This window comes from Manis pentadactyla, chromosome 4 (genome assembly GCF_030020395.1).
Source record: "Manis pentadactyla isolate mManPen7 chromosome 4, mManPen7.hap1, whole genome shotgun sequence".
Lineage (NCBI taxonomy): Eukaryota > Metazoa > Chordata > Mammalia > Pholidota > Manidae > Manis > Manis pentadactyla.
In genome coordinates, this window is record NC_080022.1 from 160,361,248 (window position 1) to 160,380,366 (window position 19,119).

The 19,119-nt window shown below is 39.0% G+C and overlaps 1 protein-coding gene across 2 annotated transcripts in view; it reads right to left on the reverse strand.

Moving 5' to 3' along the window:
* The window catches only part of ANKFN1 (ankyrin repeat and fibronectin type III domain containing 1), a 359,764-nt gene that overhangs the window by 141,865 nt on the left and 198,780 nt on the right, over window positions 1–19,119 (reverse strand). For both annotated transcript variants that reach the window (XM_057501323.1, XM_036879836.2), the window contains exon 3: window positions 13,195–13,329. The gene's annotated coding sequence lies outside the window, so the exon portion shown is untranslated. The remainder of the gene's footprint in view (window positions 1–13,194; window positions 13,330–19,119) is intronic.

Genomic DNA, 19,119 nt, shown 5'->3' on the forward strand with positions numbered 1-19,119 from the left:
ATCAAGGGATAGACAAAAAGTATAGAATATGATACCTAATAAAAAAAGAATGGAGGAGGAAGAAAAAGGAGGAGAAACAGAAAAGAACCTTTAGATTGTGTTTGTAACAGCATACTAAGTGAGTTAAGTTAGACTCTTAGATAGTAAGGAAATTAACCTGGAACCTTTGGTAACCACGAATCTAAAGCCTGCATATGATAAGTACATATGTATCAATAATCACCCTAAATGTAAATGGACTGAATGCACCAATCAAAAGATACAGAGTCAATGAATGGATAAAAAAACAAGACCCATCTATATGCTGCTTACAAGAAGCTCACCTCAAACCCGAAGACATGCACAGACTGAAAGTCAAGGGATGGAAAAAGATATTTCATGCAAACAACAGGGAGAAAAAAGCAGGTGTTGCAGTACTAGTATCAGACAAAATAGACTTCAAAACAAAGAAAGTAACAAGAGATAAAGAAGGACATTACATAATGATAAAGGGCTCAGTCCAACAAGAGGATATAACCATTATAAATATACATGCACCCAACACAGGAGCACCAGCATATGTGAAACAAATACTAACAGAACTAAAGGAGGAAATAGAATGCAATACATTCATTTTAGGAGACTTCAACACACCATTCACTCCAAAGGACAGATCCACCAGACAGAAAATAAGTAAGGACACAGAGGCACTGAACAACACACTAGAACAGATGGACCTAATAGACATCTATAGAACTCTACATCCAATAGCAACAGATTCTTCTCAAGGGCACATGGAACATTCTCCAGAATAGACCACATACTAGGCCACAAAACAGCCTCAGTAAATTCCAAAAGGTTGAAATTCTACCAACCAACTTTTCAGACCACAAAGGTATAAAACTAGAAATAAATTGTACAAAGAAAGCAAAAAGGCCCACAAACACATGGAGGCTTAACAACATGCTCCTAAATAATCAATGGATCAACGATCAAATTAAAATAGAAATCAAGGAATATATGGAAACAAATGACAACAAAAACACAAAGCCCCAACTTCTGTGGGACGCAGCAAAAGCAGTCTTAAGAGGAAAGTATATAGCAATCCAGGCATATTTAAAGAAGGAAGAACAAACTCAAATAAATAGTCTAATGTTACAATTATCGAAATTGGAAAAAGAAGAACAAATGAGGCCTAAAGTCAGCAGAAGGAGGGACATAATAAAGATCAGAGAAGAAATAAACAAAATTGAGAAGAATAAAATGATAGAAAAAAATCAGTGAAACCAAGAGCTGATTCTTTGAGAAAATAAACAAAATAGATAAGCCTCTAGCCAGATTTATTAAGAGAAAAAGAGAATCAACACACATCAACAGAATCAGAAATGAGAAAGGAAACATCACGACAGACCACACAGAAATACAAAGAATTATTAGAGACTACTATGAAAACCTATATGCTAACAAGCTGGAAAACCTAGGAGAAATGGACAACTTCCTAGAAAAATACAACCTTCCAAGACTGACCAAGGAAGAAACACAAAATCTAAACAAACCAATTACCAGCAAAGAAATTGAAGCGGTAATCAAAAAACTACTGAAGAAGAAAACCCCCGGGTCAGATGGATTTACCTTGGAATTTTATCAGACATACAGAGAAGATATAATACCCATTCTCCTTAAAGTTTTCCAAAAAAAAAAAAAGAGGAGGGAATACTCCCAAACTCATTTTATGCAGCCAACATCACCCTAATACCAAAACTAGGCAAACAGCCCACCAAAAAAGAAAATTACAGACCAATGTCCGTGATGAACGTAGATGCAAAAATACTCAACAAAATATTAGCAAACCGAATTCAAAAATACATCAAAAGGATCATACACCATGACCAAGTGGGATTCATCCCAGGGATGCAAAGATGGTACAACATTCGAAAATCCATCAACATCATCAATCACATCAACAAAAAGAGAGACAAAAACCACATGATCATCTCCATAGATGCTGAAAAAGCATTCAACAAAATTCAAAATCCATTCATGATAAAAACTCTCAGCAAAATGGGTATAGAGGGCAAGTACCTCAACATAATAAAGGCCATATATGATAAACCCACAGCCAACATCATACTGAACAGTGAGAACTGAAAGCTTTTCCTCTGAGATCGGAAACTAGACGGGGATGCCCACTCTCCCCACTGTTATTCAGCATAGAACTGGAGGTCCTAGCCATGGCAATTACACAAAACAAAGAAATACAAGGAATCCAGCTTGGTAAAGAAGAAGTCAAACTGTCACTATTTGCAGATGACATGATATTGTACATAAAAAACCCTAAAGACTCCACTCCAAAACTACTAGAACTAATATCTGAATTCAGCTAAGTTGCAGGATACAACATTAATACACAGAAATCTGTGGCTTTCCTATACACAAACAATGAACTAACAGAAAGAGAAATGAGGAAAATAATTCCATTCACAATTGCATCAAAAAGAATAAAATACCTAGGAATAAACCTAATCAAGGAAGTGAAAGACCTATACCCCGAAAACTACAAGACACTCTTAAGAGAAATTAAAGGGGACACTAACAAATGGAAACTCATCCCATGCTTGTGGCTAGGAAGAATCAATATCGTCAAAATGGCCATCCTGCCCAAAGTAATATATAGATTTGATGCAGTCCCTATCAAATTACCAACAGCATTCTTCAAAGAACTGGAACAAATAGTTCAAAATTTCATATGGAAAAACCAAAGACTGCGAATAGCTAAAGCAATCCTAGAAGGAAGAATAAAGTGGGGGGGGGGATGTCGCTCCCCAACTTCAAGCTCTACTACAAAGCCACAGTAATCAAGAGAGTTTGGTACTGGCACAAGAACAGAGCCACAGACCAGTGGAACAGAATAAAGGCTCCAGACATTAACCCAAACAAAAATGGTCAATTAATATATGATAAAGGAGCCTTGAACATACAATGGGGAAATGACAGTCTCTTCAACAGTTGGTGCTGGCAAAACTGGACAGCTGCATGTAAGAGAATGAAACTGGATCACTGTCTAACCCCATACACAAAAGTAAATTTGAAATGGATCAAAGACCTGAATGTTAGTCATGAAACCATAAAACTCTTAGAAAAAAACACAGGCAAAAATCTCTTGGACATAAACATGAGTGAACATATCTCCCTAGGCAAGGGAAACAAAAGCAAAAATGAACAAGTGGGACTGTATCAAGCTGAGAAGCTTCTGTACAGAAAAGGACACCATCAATAGAACAAAAAGGTACCCTATAGTATGGGGAATATATTCACAAATGACAGATCCGATAAAGGGTTGGCATTCAAAATATATAAAGAGCTCATGCACCTCAACAAACAAAAAGCAAATAATCCAATTAAAAATTTGGCAGAGGAACTGAACAGACAGTTCTCCAAAGAAGAAATTCAGATGGCCAAGAGACACATGAAAAGATGCTCCACATCACTAGTCATCAGAGAAATGCAAATTAAAACCACAATGAGTTATCACCTCACACCAGTAAGGATCACCATCATCCAAAAGACAAACAACAACAAATGTTGGTGAGGTTGTGGAGAAAGGGGAACCCTCCTACACTGCTGGTGGGAATGTAAATTAGTTCAACCATTGTGGAAAGCAGTATGGAGGTTCCTCAAAATGCTCAAAATAGAAATACCATTTGACCCAGGAATTCCATTTCTAGGAATTTACCCTAAGAATGCAGCAGCCCAGTTTGAAAAAGACAGATGCTCCCCTAACTTTATCGCAGCACTATTTACAATAGCCAAGAAATGGAAGCAACCTAAGTGTCCACCAGTAGATGAATGGATAAAGAAGATGTGGTACATATACACAATGGAATATTATTCATCCATAAGAATAAAACAAATCCTACCATTTGCAACAACATGGATGGAGCTGGAGGGTATTATGCTCAGTGAAATAAGCCAGGTGGAGAAAGACAAGTACCAAATGATTTCACTCATATGTGGAGTATAATAACAAAGAAAAACTGAAGGAACAAAACAGCAGAAGAATCACAGAACCCAAGAATGGACTAATAGTTACCAAAGGGAAAGGGACTGAGGAGGATGCATGGGAAGGGAGGGATAAGGGTGGGGGAAAAATAGTGGGCCTTACGATTAGCATGTATGATGTCATTGGGGGCATAGGGAGGGATGTGCAACACAGAGAAGACAAGTAGTGATTCTGTAACATCTTACTACGCTGATGGACAGTGACTATAATGGGGTTTGTGGGGGGGACTTGGTGATGGGGGGAGTCTAGTAAACATAATGTTCTTCAAGTCTAGTAAACATAATGTTCTTCAAGTAGATTAATGATAACAAAATGAATAAAAAAATACTCAACAAAATATTAGCAAACCTAATTCAAAAGTACATCAAAAGGATCATCCCTCATGATCAAGTAGGATTTATTCCAGGGATGCAAGGATAATGCAGTATTTGAAAATCCATCAACATCATACACCACATCACCAAAAAGAAGGGCAAATACCACATGATCATCTCCATAGATGCTGAAAATTATTCGACAAAATTCAACATCCATTTATGATAAAAACTCTCAACAAAATGGGTATAGAGGGCAAGTACCTCAACATAATAAAGGCCATATATGACAAACTCACAGCCAGTATCATACCTAACAGCGAAAAGCTGAAAGCTTTTCCTTTAAGATCAGAAACAAGACAAGGATGCCCACTCTCTCCACTTTTATTGAACGTAGTACTGGAGGTCCTAGCTATGGCATTTAGACAATAAAAGAAATAAAAGGCATCCAGATTGGTAAGGAAGAAGTTAAACTGTCACTGTTTGCAGATGACATGATATTGTACATAAAAATCCCTAAAGAATCTGCTCACCTTTGCTGTGGCATCTTACTACACTGATGGAGAGTGACTTCAATGGGCTATGGTGGGGACTTCATAGTATGGGTAAATGTAGTAACCACAGTGTTTGTCATGTGATAGCTCCATAAGAGTGTATATCAATGATATCTTAATAATAATAATGAAAAGAAATAAAGGAAATTAGGAGAATAATGTCTCAATACATAGAGAATATCAATTGAGTTAGAACTTATAAAACAAAATCAGAACTAAATAGAAATTCTGGAGTTTCTTTAATACAATAACTAAATTCAAACACAATAACTGAAATGAAAAAATTCTTTAGAGCAGCTCAGCATTGCATTAGAACAGGCAGCAGAAAGAGTCAGCAAATTTGAAGATTCATCAGTTGAGATTATCCAGTTTTAGGAAAAAAAAGACAGAAGTTATGAAAAATGAACAGTCTCAGAGATCTATGGAGCACCATTCAGTCTATTAACTTACACATAAGAGGAGTCTCAGCAGGAAAAGGAAGAGGGGAGAAAGATTATTTGAAAAATATTGCCAAACTTTTCCCAAATTGATGAAACAAACATTAACTGATACATCCAAAAAGCTCAGTGAATACCAAGTATAAATTTGAAGAGATTCACACCTACACATATCACAATTGAGTTATCAAAAGCTAAATCTGTCAAAAGCTAAAACTTGTTTTCAAAACAAGCAAGAAATAACATTACATACAAGGAATCCTCTAAAAGATTTATAGCTGATTTTTCACCAGGAAAACATACAGGCCAGAAGGCAATGTGATGACATACTCAAAGTGCTGAAGAAAAAGAATGTCAAAGAAGAATTTCTCTATCCAGCAAAACTACCCCTCAAAACTGAGGATGAAAATAAGTCATTTACAGGTAAAAGCTGAGAAAATTTGGTAGCAGACCTTTTCTATGTGAAGTCTTAAAGGGAGTCCTTCAGGTTGAAATGAAAGGACACTAAACAGTGACTCAAATTCACACAAAGAAGGAATGAATATATACATATAGGAAACTATGTAGGTAAATATTAAAGGTAATATATATATAGGACAGTATAAGTAACTTTTGTTTATAACTGTTTTCTCCTTTCTGATTTACAGAACAGTGAAATGAAATGAAATTAAGAAAACAATTCTATTTGCAGTAGCAGGCCATTAAAAATATTAAAATATTTAGAAATAAATTTAACAGAAGAAGTGCAAAATGCATGAACCTCTCCTCACGTACTCTGAATGTGCCATATGACTCTTGCTGGGAACCTTACTCATACACCGTGTAATCCCAATCACACCCATAGGAGTCTTGGAAATTATAGCAACAATAATCTTTGCATTGAATTGAACTGGGAAAAAAAAGAGACCCAGATATTGAGTGAAGTAGTTGATTGGTAAAATGGATACAGAATCCTAGGAGGAGAACTGACAGGGAAACTGCTTTGGTGTGTTAGGTCTGGGATGTCACTCTTCAGAGAGCATTTCTTAGCTAATTTCACTGAAACACTCAACAGATTGAGATCTATAGTTACATTTTATTCCATTCTTCAACCTCAGGATAATCATGGTGGTTTTAAGCAAAGTATTAAAGGTAGGGACTTTAATATCAAGTTGATCTAACTTCAGTTTTTGGCTTTTCTAGCTATTAATTGTACGATGTTCACAAATTGTTTAGCTTCTCTGAACTTTGATTTCCTCATCATTAACAGTATTCCTTATGTCAATTATAATAGTCATATCTAATAGAGACATTATCTAATTTCAAATGAGATAATACATAAAAGCTGTTTAGCAGTGGGCCTGAAATAAATAGATGTTCAATAAATTTGAACAATAGATTGGACATCTATTTATTTCACATCCATTGTTCCAAGGCAATTACTGGGGACTGCTTTCTGATACTATAGGTTTCATTTTCTAGAATTTAATACAAATGGAACCATCACTCTGCACTCTTTTTAAATGTCTTCTTTAATTCAGCTTAATTATTTTGAGATTCATCCATAGTGTTGTATCTACCAATAGTTCTTCACTTTTTATTGCCAAATAACACCAACTGTACACAAAACTCTTCCAAAACTTTGGCTTCATTTTTGAGGCTAACATTGTCTTCATTCCAAAACCAGATAAAAGGCATTACAAGAAAAGAAAGCTATCACCCAATGTCTCTCTTGAACAGAGAGGCAGGAAGTCTCAATGAAATGTTAGCAAGAAAAATTCTGCAGTACAGTAGTCTCCCCTTATCTGTGAGGGATACATTCCAAGACCTCCAGTAGATACCTAAAACCCTGGATAGTGTTGAACCTTATATATGCTATATTTTTTCCTATACACACATACCTAAGGTAAGGTTTAATTTATAAATTGGGCACAGTCAGAGATTAGCAAGAACAATAATAAAATAGTATAACAATACACTGTAATAAAACTTAGGTGAATGTGGTCTGTCTCTAAATATCTTGTACTGTACCTTCTTCTTGTGATGATGTGAGATGATAAAATGCCTACATGATGACATGAAGTGAGGTGAATGATGCACTGTGATGTATTAAGCTGCTACTGACCTTCTGACTATATGTCAGAAAAAGGGTCACTGCTTCTGGACTCGGTTGGTCTTGGGTGACTAAAGCCACAGAAAAGGGGGAATATTGTGTACAAAAACGGTTATACATATCATGATCAAGCAGTGCTTATTCCAGGAAAAGGTTAGTATAATATTCAACACCCATCTGTATAATTCACTACTTTAGAATAAAGTGGAAAAAACTCCTATGGATATCCTAAAAAGTAATATTTGGTATTATTCAACATCCATTCATGAGAAAAAAATCCAAACTTTCTTAATGTAAGGGAATATAAAGGAACTTCCTCAACCTGATCAGCAGAATTTTAAAAATCTATAGCAAAAATTATACTTCATGATTAAAGACCAAGTGTTTCCTCCTGGGATGAGAAACAAGGCAAGAATGTCCATTTCTACTTTTTCTGTTATTGTGAGCATCCTAGCCAGTGAAGTAAGGCAAGAAAAAATAAAGTTATATAGATGGTTAAAGAGGCAGGAAGAGCCTTCCCTTGTGGATGACATGAAAGTTTTGTAGAATAACTAATAAACCTATAAAAATCTATTTAGGAATAAATATAACAAAATATATGCAAAACCTGTATACTTAAAGCTATATGACATTAATGAGTGAAATTGGAGAAGACCTAAATAAGTAGAGAGATATATACTTTATTCATAGATCAGATGAGAAGAATTAGTATTGTTAAGTGTCCCTTCTTCCAAACTGAGCTATAGAGTCAATGCAATTACAATAAAATTTTAACAGAGTTTTAAAAAAATTTTTTTCTTTTTTTTTCCTGGAAATTGACAAGCTGATTCTAAAAATTTTGTAAAAATGGAGAGGATCTAAAATAGTCCCAAAACTCTGATAAAGAACTAAGTTGGAAAACATACACTACTTATTTTCAAGACTTGCTGTATATCTACAGTGACTAAGGCATGTGTTATTGGTGTATAGATAAAGACAACAGCTGAAGAACAGACATACAGATGAATGAATAGAGAGACCAGAAACAGCCTGTACATATATGAGCAATTGATTTTTTATAACGGTGTGAAGGTAATTCAGTAGGAAAAAATAACTTTCAAAAAATAATGCTGAAACAATGGGATATCCATATACAAAAAAAAGAACCTCAATCCCTGCTTCATTCACATCATATACAAAATTACCTTGAAATAGATCATAACAGTAAAAGCTAAAACTATAAAGCCTCTAGAAGAAAACAGGAGAAAGTCTTTGTAAATTGTAAATTTTAGTAAGACAATGATTTCTTAAAGGATGCACAAGAAGCACGTAAAAATGGATAAACTGAACTTTATGAAAATTAACAACTTCTTGACATATCACAGCCTGATCTCAGCTACATGTTTGGAGGGTGTGAATGAACCTGGAACCATGCTGTGACGAAAGTGATAGTAGCCTGAGATTCCAGGTCCAAAATGGCAAGAATAACCATGTATATAACCAATATATGAAGAGCACAGCCTCTTCAGATTTACTGCAAAACCACCTGTTGCCTGGACTTCGGCTGCTTGCCCAAATAGAGTCTTGGCTGCTACCATCATCTTGTCTCCCACCCCCACCAGCTGTCTCAAGTGAAGGGTGGGTTCTGGCTGTGATAGTAGTAGCTGCAGCAGCTCTGACCCAACCAGACCCGTGGAGGGAGGGTCCTGCTTTGTTCATGGATACCTAAAGGACTGAGTAACACCAGCTGGAATAGGAAGGACTGGTAACTTCCTCTCCATTCCTCTCCTGTGGACTGTTTTGAGGGCTTCTTGGGAGCAATCACATATAAACAAACAGCCAGATATGTTTTCCTGTGAAGCTTGGCTAGTTCAGTTACAAACCACTTCTATTGTTTTCCCGCTTTCCTTGACTCATTTCCCTTTTTCCTTCACTCTTGATGCCCTAAGATTGTATCTCCCACTACCTAATGAAACATTTGCAATCAGCTTTGCCTCAGGCTTTGTTTTCACAGGCTAAGACAAAATGTAATAATAACCCCCTGGGAAAGTCACTGCTATAATTATATCCTCATTTTACAAGCAAGGAAACTGAAGCCCAGAGAGGTTAGCTAACTTGTACAAGATTCTACAGCCAGTAAATGGAGGATACAGGATTTGAATTTTGACTTCAAAGTCCATGCTTTTTAGCAACTGTGCTATTACTTAGCCTGAGGGAGCTTGGTCTGGCTTCCTGTCAGCTTTTTCTTCTTAGGCCTTGATTGTAAAGACAAGATCACACCCTTATTATGAACACTGGCACGTCCAGAGTTCTTGCTTCAAAGGAGCTAGGCTATGGGACTTTCTCATCATATTTGTTGTGAAAAAGATCTGAGCCAGTTTGAATGTGAGGCAGTTGTAAGACAAAGCATATTAGAAACAGGAGCTCGAGCCATTCTTGACGGCTGGGTAGACACATACATTCAGTGAAGGGAACATTTCTGACTGGGACAGGATTGCTCTTCAGGCTGTGATGTGAACTAGGGACCTTCAGACTTCAACCTTCCTGTCACTAGACAGAAAAGAAAGTGTGACCCCTCTTCTGGTCCCCACTCACTGTTAACATGACAGGTATGTCTTTGATTGCTAAAGTGTGGCCAATTCTGTTGAACTGATGATATATTAACAGGATGAAGCAATCTTTCCAGTTCCTGTGCATTAAAAAAAATACTTGTTGTTTACTAAAAATAGTGATGAGTTTTAGAAATTCAGCTGTGATTTCACAGCAAGAAGACTGATTTTTGAAATTTGAAAATAGGCTTATGAGGAAGAAGGTAGAAAGACAATATTGTTCAATAAACCCTTATGGATCATCTATTTTACAATCTATGTACCCTGTGATAGACCCCAGGGATTTAAAGTTGCATAAGATAGGGTGCCTCAAAGGGTGACCAGCTGTCCTGGTCTGCCTGGGATTGAGGGGGTTCTCAGGATGCAGGACTTCCAGTGCTAAAACTGGGAAGGAAAGTCCTGGGCAAAACTGAAACAGGTTAATACCCTATTAGTACTCCAAGATGCTCACAGTCAGGCAAGGAAGACAGTTATGCAAATGTGTGTAGCTATGAAATAGTGTGATATGTGAAATTATGGAATAATAATAGCTTTTACTTCTGCACTTTCTGTGATCTAGGCACTATTGGGAATAATGCCTTTGTATATATCATCTCATTGAATCCCATAATAGCCTGTGAAAGACTATTATTATCCTCATTCATGTAGTAAGAAATTGAAGCACTATTAAGGGCAGACCTAGGGTCAAACCCAGGCCATATGGGTCTAGATCTGAGATTTTAACCTATAAATGCTGCTCTCAATGCCTAAGGCAAGAAGGATGAGCGATTAACTTTGTGGGTGACAAGAAGTGGTCATCGGAGAAGGGGATGTGGGAAAATGGGTTAGAGAAGGTGATGGCTGAGCAGGATTTTGAAGAGTGAATGAAGAATCAACTAGCTAAAAAGAAAGAAAAGGGCATTCTAGGTATAATAGCTCAGGTTAGGCCATGATATTGCTAGTGGTTCAGTGCCTGCAGGGTACTCTCTTAGGCTCTGATACTTACAAAGGTACATTTTGTATACCATGTCAGGACTTTGGGAAAGAAGTCTGGAGAGGTAGCAGGGCCAGACCATCAAGTGGTTTGCATGCAATGATAAAGAGAAATAGCTTTCAACCTGTTCACAACAGGGAAGCACTAGAGAATATTAAGGAAAAGCAGATATATGCATTTTTAGAGAGTTATTCTGGTAGCATCCAGAGGGTGATATAAAGGGGAGATGGGTGTTCTGGGACCAGGGACAGGGGACAACCAAGTATGAAGCTCTTGAAAAAGTCCCTGTGAGAGCTGGTGACTTCAACTCTAGCATGTGACAATGGGGATGGAGAAGGCTGGGTGATTTAAACAACTGACAGTTAACAAAAGTTCTTTACATAGATTCTACTCATGCTTGAACTAACTCCTCCCAAATATTTGCATGTTTGTTTGTTTTGATACATTTAAGATCTTCAGTATCTTGGCATCTTAAGTACAGAAAATTAGTGATTGATATTGAAAAAAAAATTTACATAACATACTTATTTGGCTTTGAATTTTTTAAATGCCATTTTCAGCTCTATTCAACCCTGCTAATCCCCTAATATGATCACGCTTGCTTCAGAGTGCTCTGCATCCCTTAGATAGGGGAAAGGACATGTATCTCCTCATCCCCGCATCAACTCTCATCTGTATGTTTCTGATGCATGCATGAACAATGATCTTGATCACCTATTGCACCCTTTAACCAGAAAGATTTAAGTAATATCTCATGGATACACTAATTGAGCTTAGCATGTCTTCTTTGAAACAATCAGGAGTGGAAGGAATGGAGGAATGGAAGGAACGGAAGGAATGAAGATCCAGGGGAAGTAAGAGAATTTTTCAAAGACACCGCCTGGGAAGTAGCAAAAGTTGTTTCTCTAACCACGAGGCAATTCTGTTTCCTCCTTGTTAGAGTGCCATCATTTGTGAAATAGCCAACTTGTATAGTAGAATGGCTTTGCTCAGTAGAGTGGCCTGGGGATACTTTCTACAAGGCACATCTTAACCCATCTCTCAGATTTCCTAACTTTGGTTTTTATTTAGAGAAGCATGCTGCTCACTGTTTCAACATCATCCATCTTTGCCAGCACCCAAGGCCACAGAGTCATTTGAATGGCCTGTAATAGATGGCACATAGAGTGCTCCAATGCCATTAAACTCTGTATGACATTTATACAGACTCAGAGATGGATTGATGCAGCCATAAAGCTACATAGCCAGGCAAACAAAAGACTAAGGAAGACGTGGTGGTGGTGGTGGTGGATGGTGGAGATGGTGGTGGGAAAAGCAACAGATTTTTCTCCATTCACTTTCTACCTCTGCAGAGGTTGGTTTACATCTTATTCAAATGAAAAAATGAAGTGACTATGAGCATTTTGGGGGCCCAGAATAGATGCAAACATAGCCTTGAATGTCATTGGTACTTCCAATGGCATTGGCTGGGCCAATGACCAGAATGGGTAACAGGACACTTACAATATCCAACTTAGAACCTAGGGCAGCTTACCAACCAGACATCTTTTTGCAATAATGAAAGGACTTAAGGAACATGGGTGCAAAAGTGGCAGTGGATCAAGCAAGGGATTGCATGCATGTCTCCCATGTCCCATTGGCAGATACCCTCAGCGTCACAGTCCTGGTGTTCTTCACGGCACTCTCCCCCAGGATGGACAGAACACTGGCATTCCACTTTGCATGTCAGGCCTGCAAACTGGGTTAAAGACAGCAATAGTGCTGGATTTGTCCTCAGGATTATCAGCATGATGGGATACATCTTTACCTGACCCAGCAGGAATTCTGTAGGTACTCAGGAATCCGATTGGAAAATGATCTTATACAACAAAAGAATAATTTATTTTTCATAGCTAGTACTAATCAGTTATGCAAGCACATAATGTCCTCAAGCTTGTTGCAAACAAAATGCCCAATTATCAGAAATGGGGCTCCCCCACCCCCTTCCTTGCCTCTCCACATGGACACATATGTGCTGTTGCAGACCATTGTGTGTGTGCTTGTGTGCATTCTTTGTGGACTGCCTGCAGCTAACTTTGGAAGATGAAGATTTTTTATATCATTTAAACCACGGCAACACACACACATTTAAAAAATAAGCAGTGACTAAGAAAGCCCCATATTATTGTGAAGAAAGACAATGATAAATTTGACTTACCAGTTTAGGTTGTTTGAGGCAGCAGAGGAGCAAGTTGTTGGTAATTGTCCAGTGCTTTCATTCAATAAATCACATTGGCTTTGCTTTCTCCTGTGGCTCAGCCTCTGCGCAAAGCAAGCAAACCTCCTTCCTATTCTGTGTGAAGAATAAAATGCGAACAGGATCACTACAGGCAAGAGCTGAAGTCCATGATCACTAAGCTAGTCTTAATGCAAAATAAAAGAGCAAATGATACACAGGGAGAGAAGGAGAAAGGGAAACAGTTTGGCTCACAATCAGGTGTATTCTGGGGACTGCAGCCCCAGGAACGCTTGAATTCTCAAGCTCTTGTGCGTGTAGTAAAATGATGCCACGACTTCAGTGTGTCTTGTATCTGTGAGGTCCATGAGGAATGGCATGCTGGGACAACAAGCTTCATGGCAAACCAGACTGAATCAGAACTGGCTGCCACTCAGGGATGAGCAAAGGGGCAGCGAGCAGCCAGCTAGCTGTGCACTGCATAACTGCAGGGAAGGAAATGTCGTCTGGCATCCAAGAGCCCATCCGCTGATCTGTGACTGCAAATGATCTACAGCTATCCCCCCAGCCAGACACCCCCCTTACCATTTCCACAGCTGCCTGGGATGAAAGGCACACAGGGGGCAGCCACATCCCCTCACCTGAGGGCACCTATGCAATCCTTTACGAGCTCCCAGTTGGAGCAAGGGGCCTTTTAAGAAAGCTCCGAATCCAGTCTGGGCTGCTCAACCAGTGCTAGAGTTTTTGTCTGAGCGGGTTCTGAGAAAGTAGTCAGCAGACCTGGGATTTAAGACACCAAGAGACTCACTCAGTCTTAGGAGGAAGATGTCACTGCTTCTATGCTAGCTGAGCATGGGTGCACCTCGCTCCCTTCACAGTGTTGTGCTTTACATGACTAATGAAACACACAGAATGGATTTCCTAGAAAGCCACTATGTAGGCATGTTTTCATGTTTCTCTCTAAAAAAAAAATGGCAAACCTTCACAGGCTGCTTATTATGTTAGGGAGACATTGCTGATTGACAGCACATATGAATAGCACACACACGTGCACGCGCGTGCGCACACACACACACACACACACACACACACACACACACACACACACATCCCTAACAACGGGTTAAGAAATCTAAAGCTCTATTCAGATTCTCTCTGAGCCAAATGAAGCTTAGCTACTGTGATCACTTCAGAAATAGTTTTTGGACCCTTCTAGACATTGAATGTTATTTATACCTGGAGCCAAGTCAACTCCCACATTTTGAATGCAACTATGTAGCAAATAAGGAGAAAGTCTCTTGGTTATAAACAAGAGTATGGAGTGTTAATCTTTAGCCTGGTAATTAATTAGAATTCTGGGAATGACATTTATATTTCTGAAAATCTCCCCCTTTATAGAGACAACCTCACACTGGCAGCTCACTCATCCCAACTAGTGGCTCTTCTGGAGCTGGGATCTGAGACAAGGCTCAGTGACTAATAAAACCTGGGTGTCCAAAGGAGGAACTCAGTTTAGGTCTTCACAATTGTCTTACGTTTTCTTGTCTCATTTGAAAGGCAAAATTTCTCTCTGGAATCTTTTTTCCTGTCTTTCTCTCCAGAGATTTATTTGTCCATGTGAGCATTGCTACAAATACCCTAATTTGGGAATATTCATGCCCTTTGAGGTTCAGAATGCTATTTTTTCATCAAGGATTAAGAAAGAGGCTATCCTTTCACAGCACAAGCCTAAATGATTGTCAGGTAAAACTTTACACTTATCTCTAGAAAAACTTAGACTTTAATGCAAATTTACTTAAATTCTGTCTTCTGGGGTAAACCAGGTGACTGAGTAATTCTACTAGGTTATGGGCTGCCTCTCAGAGGTCATGAGTTTAATCTGCTATGCAAACCTAAGGGGACAATGCCACCCATAATAGTGGCATTACTTTCTGGAGCAAATGAGTCATTTCATGAGCCCATGTCATTGCAAAGGAGATCCATTTGTTCATCCATTAATATGTCCATTCATTAATCCACCCTTCAACAGACATTTATTAAGTACTTAGTAGGCTAGATACACTGTGCCAAATACTTTGTTACCAAAAGCCTATCAATGAAGCATAAACTCCTTCACATACCTTAGTAAAATTCTCCATAATCTGGCCCTGTTTACCTCTGTAGACTAATTTATTGCCTTCTTACTACTTGCCATCTATGCTGTAGCTTTTTTGGGTGTCTTTCAGTTCCTTGGACATGCCACACTGTCTCTTAACTACAGAATTCTACGTGTGATATTTTTCTGCCTGAATGCTCAGTCCCTTTTGTCTAGCTATCTCATGTACAGCCTTAGGGTCTTGGCTTAAACATCATCCCTCAGGGATATTTTTCTAGCTCCTGTGCTGCTAGGGTCCCAGCTCTGTGGTCCTATAGTAATTTATACTATACCCTCCCATTATTATATCCATCACATTTTGTTGCACTTCCTTGTTTAACAGCAGTCATTCCCATTTTACTTTAAGAATTTAAGTGCAAAGTCTTTTATTCATTGCCCTATTTCCAGTGCCTAGCAGAGTTCCTGGCACATAGAAAGCATTCAATTAATATTTAGTGAGTGCTTTGTGGAAGTGCTTAGTCTGTATTTATTGAATGAATAAGCCATCTCAAAGAATAACAGGGTCTGAGAATGGAAAGGAACCCCAAAGTTCACTTAGTACATCTAATTTTTCTTGCCAAGTGGACATCCACTGAAGGCTTGCCTCCTCCAATTATTACTTCTTGATTAATCTCAGCCCACGCTGACCATACCCTTACTTTGTCTTTCATTCCCAGCACTTTTACAGCATCTCCTTGTTATTCGTTCTTCAGCTGTTTCCTGGAGTTTGTCTCATCTCTACAAACTGGTATTCTCCATAATTCCTAGCATAAGCCTGCAATTATTTGCCACTTGATACATTCAACAGCTAACATTTGCACAGGGAGTTAAATGATCAGAGTCTTGCTTTAGCAAGATTACTCTGGTATGGGGAAGGATGGGTTGGATGAGTAGACCTAGACAAGCCTCTAATAATGACCACAGCACAGAGAGAGGATTTAAATGCAGCCTTGCCCTTTCTTTCTGTCGCCCCCTCCCCCACACCCCACCCTCCATATTGTAATACCAGTGTTCTCATTGAGAACGCAGAGAATGTTTGTTCCATATTCAGTGCTTCCCCTCCACCCAATTCCACCCCCATAGTTAGTTCACTTGCTGAGATTATTTGTGAACATGTCTCACTGATGAAAGCTCCTTTGAAGACAGGGATTGCATTTTAGTTATCTTGTGTCTTCCCCCTCTAGCCCTTACTCTGCCTGGCCTGCTGTCTTGCAGATAGTAAGTACTTAATATTAAAGAAGAAAAGTACTTACTATATGCAAAGGATTGTATGAAACGCTATGGTGAGGAGGAGTACAAAGATGAATGAGGCATCTTTTCAAAGATAAAAGACATCTTTTTAGTGAGAGAGACGCACTTTATTATAATACAGGGCAGAATTTAAAAAGTGTCAGAAAGAGGTATAAGCAATGTGCTAAGGGGACACTAAAGAATGAGTATTCCCTTCTGGATGCTTAGGGAAGGTTCACACAGAAGGTTGCATTTGAACTGGGTCTTGAGGAATGAAGACCTCTAGAAGTTGAAAAGAGGAGGAGGGAATGGAGTCAATGAAGAGAGTTCTTGGAATATTTAAGGAATGAAAGTAGTCCAGTTGGGCTGGAGTAAATGGTGATAGGAGGATCTAATGGTGTTTAGGTTCCAGAAGTAGGCAGGGGCTACATTGGGGAGTGCTTGGATGGTATGTTAAAAACTTTGGACTTTACCCTATGGGTGACAGGGATTTGAACAGGAGAATATCAGTGCAGCTGATAGAGATGCCTCTGGTCTAGCCATCATGGATCATGAACCAAAGTGGTGAGAACTGGGAAGCAGGAAGACATTGATGGTGAGGGCCTGTGAAAATATAAATTAGGAGACGAGCATGGGACACACTTTCAAGGTAGAACTTATAGGACTTGTCAATGGGACTGGTGAGAATAGGAGAGAAAGTGAGAGAGTGAGAAAGAAGCTGAAAATGACGTTTAACGTTTTAAATTGCATGATAGCAGAGATGGTGACATTCTTCCATCCCAGTAACAAACAGATAATTTAGGCATTTATGTCATGGCCTGTGCACCTTTTGAAGATAAAGTGTGGGAAGCCAAGTCCGTGGAGCCACGTGCAATATGCCTAGACTGCTTTGAAGAAGCCATTCAGTAGCAGCTAAGGAAGTCAGTTCAGGTTGCGACAGATGATCTGCCTGTGGCAATGTGCAGGGCCACTGGCAAGGGAATGGGCATAGAGTTTCTTTAGAAAGAGGACTTGCCAATTAAATGTGAGGGTTTGCAGTTTCCCATCTGGGAATTGTTTAGCTCAGGTGGAAAGAAGCCCAGGTTGGGATGGAGTTTGAGTACGAGTCCTTGAACTGCTCCTTGCCAGACAGATGACCTTAAATTTTCTATCATGAGGTCTCAGCTTTCCTGCTTGTAAAGCATGGAGTTGGGCCAGTTAAATGCAAAGCCTCCTGTTATATGCTGCTCTCTGATACATGAAGTGCAACATTTAGAATTTCAGAATACTTGTGAAATTAGGCCAAAGCCCACTAACAACAGAAGCTAGTAATGTCCACTCTCTTCTGCAAAATCATGCCCATATTTTGAGAATGTCCGTATATCATTGCAAATGCATGTCTGCTCTGTGGTTAGTTCCATGTGGTTTGTTTGAAAGACATAAATTTAAATTGATCGCTTTTTCATGACCATTTTCTAACAATTTTTCACTCTTTTTTTTTCAGTAAAGATTTTTTTAAGGGGGTGCCTTTTCATCAGAGTCACAAAATTAATTATGGGAAGAAAGTGGCAGTCGCTTACTGTGGTCAGCAAAGAGTCTGGCCAGCCTACTTCCGTTCCCTAATCTCCTGACCTTCCTTAGGGTGCGGCTGCTCAATGACGGCTCCAATTCTTTTTTTCAAAAATAAAATGTGCTACTTATTGAAAGCTGCTAAAAAGGAGACAAAAAATAGGAAAAGAAAACTAACACCCCAGGGTGTATCTGAACATGCTTATTATGTGCGAAGTTGTTAGTAATGAATGTGAAACTCTTCCACCTCCTCCCTCTCAATTTATAAGCCCCAAAGAAAAAAGAAAAAGGGGTGGGGGAGGGCATTGGCTATTCAGTCCAAAGCAGACCTTTTCAAAAGGTGCAGACTGTTCATAGGCATGGTATTTCTTGATTATTTTGTTTTAAGCACCAGCTGACCTTTCAGACTAAAAGTACAGGTCCCAAAATATGCTGAGAAACCCTCTTTTGGATTCTTTTTCTCTAAGTCTTGGAGACTGGATTCATGACATTCAAAAAGACTCTTCAAAAAGAGATGGTCCGTATGACTTCTGGTGTGATTTGATGACAGAGTGTTTATCTGCACTAATCATGTGAGATTTTCCAGCGTTGCATTTTTGAGAAATGGGATTCTCTTAAGTAGGTTACAAACACTTCACTGAAAGCTTTCCAAGAACGGCTTCATTCCGCCTCTCAGCAGCCTCTCGCCCGGCTGTAGCACCGACGTGATAATCAGGGTCCGTGCTTCTGAAAAGTCTTCTTGTTCTGGCTGCCACCCTCCTTTCAGTCATCATTAGAGTTCTTGAGCTATGAATCCCCTATTGTCTGTGTGAGCCCAGGATCCCCCACACCATGCCGGGGAAGGAATGTGAACCTCCTAGGTCTGGCTCTAAGTCTCAACCTTATCCAGCAGGTCACAAAGCCCCATTTATAGCAGCTCCAAAGTTTTATCATAATTCTTTATCTGCTGGGCCCCATATATCCTCTGGGGCAGTCAGGAGACATTTGGTAATGAA